Raw genomic sequence first — 1,891 nt, forward strand, 5'->3', positions numbered from 1 at the left:
GACCCATCCCTATTCCCCTCATCTTCCCTCGGGATTCTACAAAAATGCGAAGGGCTTTCAAAGGGACAGTTAGGGGACAGAGCCACCCAAAATACATGCACTAAGCACCTACTGCGTGCCAAGCATTTTACAGCATCATTCTGAGCTTTTGGTCATATTACCGTGTTAAGGCTATATAACCCCCACTCCTAGAGGCCCTACCACCCCCAAAAAGCCGTCGGTGTAACTGAGCAGGGCGTACGTACCTGGCGAGCTCAGCCTGGGAGGGTCCCGCACTCCTCTGGGCGGGCGTGCCATCCTGGGGGGCCAAGGCTGAGCCACACCCTGGCCTTGGGGGCCACGAGCTCACTGCCCACCTCGGGGCAGTGAGCCTCAGCTACGGAACAAAGGACTCGAATTAGTCCCATTCTGAAGGTGCACACATTCACAAATTATCCGAAGTATAAATCACGGGGGAAAAAATCATTTTCCAGACCTTGGATTCGATCCTGGGCCGGGCATCTGCTCCCTGCCGGGGAGAAAGCAGCCGCCACAGCACCTCTCCGCCACCTGGGAGGGAAAAGAGAGAGCGCTCGCCGGGTCCCCTGGCCAAGGCGCAGCCTCACCTGCTGCCAGCAGCCCTACTGTGTGCTGAGGCCGAGGGGGCAGCGAGTGCAGACCTGGGGACCCAGATGGGGCGGGGGTCCCAGATGAGGGAGGGTCCACCCGCCTGGGAGTCAAAGCTCAGGGAGCCTTACTGGGAGTCGCACGAGGGCCCGGGCCCCAGGGGTGGGGTTCGCCAGGAGCTGGGGAGTCCCTGGGCAGAGGCTGGATGCGAGCGCCAGTGTGGACCTCAGCGGGGTGGGCGAGCGGCCTGGGTAAGGCTGCATGTGTCCTGTGATGGCTACTGTGGAAAACGCATGCTTGTCCCACAGTCCAGACTTGAATAATTGAAGACAAATTTATCCGATAACTTTTTAGAAAGAAGCGAGGTTCCAGTGAACAGGACAAGAGCGGACCCACCGAACGCTTACAGCAAAGGTAAGATTGGGGGGGGGCCCACGCTGACCCCCCGGGGGGGGACCTGCATGATTAACAGGGCGGGCGATTAACAGGGCTGGCCGGCGTTCGGGAAGAAAGGTTAAAGGGGTGCTCTGTCCGCAAGAAGGACCACGACAGGGGGCACCCGATACCTCTGTTCACATATGCGAGCGGCTATAATTAGCAGGTCCTGGGCCAGCTGTCCAGTCCCTTCGTCGACAACCAAATTAGCCAAAAGGAGCTGGGAGTGACCATGTGAGCTTTTTGGGGAGATGGAGGCAGACACTGAGGCCCCCAAGGTCTCCGGTCCGGCCTCCCATGGGGCCACAGGCTGCCTGCGTGGACCTCAGGCCTCTCTGGCCCTGAGGATCCCTCATGGTCCCCAAATGGCCACTAACCTCTACGTCCACCCGTGGAGGGAGGAAAACTTGGCTTTCAATGCTGCCCCTGCCTCTTTCTTCCCGAACTGGGCCTTCTAAACTTGTAAATCTAATGGCCATGAAACAGGGAGCACCCTGCCCCACCGAAAGGGGCGTGGTCAGTATTAGGAGCCAAGTGGTGAGGGTCCCGCCTGACACCAAGCAGACACTCAGGAAACATCCATTTTAGTAAATAAAATCTAAGTGCCCCACCTGGACGACACGTGCCCGCTGCATCTACACAGCGCAGCCCTCAGAGCCGCGGTCCTTGGCGGCTTATCGTGGGGTGTTCAGTGGCCGAGGCACGTGCCACCGCCACCGCCAGTCACAGCCCTTGGGCAAGTCAGTTCGCCCCCTGAATTCTGTTCACTCTCTTCCAAGGTGGGGCGTCGCCACCTCATGGGGTTAGCGGGATCGTTAAGGTTGACATCCCGCGGGAAAGTGGTGAGCTC

General features: G+C 59.2%; 1 protein-coding gene across 1 annotated transcript in view; it reads left to right on the top strand.

Annotated features, from left to right (window-relative positions):
* RTL1 (retrotransposon Gag like 1) overlaps positions 1-1,891 on the top strand; it is a 21,663-nt gene that overhangs the window by 8,791 nt on the left and 10,981 nt on the right. The window contains exon 2 of the mRNA XM_011370961.2: positions 961-1,020. The gene's annotated coding sequence lies outside the window, so the exon portion shown is untranslated. The remainder of the gene's footprint in view (positions 1-960; positions 1,021-1,891) is intronic.

This window comes from Pteropus vampyrus, unplaced genomic scaffold (genome assembly GCF_000151845.1).
Source record: "Pteropus vampyrus isolate Shadow unplaced genomic scaffold, Pvam_2.0 Scaffold178, whole genome shotgun sequence".
Taxonomy (NCBI): domain Eukaryota; kingdom Metazoa; phylum Chordata; class Mammalia; order Chiroptera; family Pteropodidae; genus Pteropus; species Pteropus vampyrus.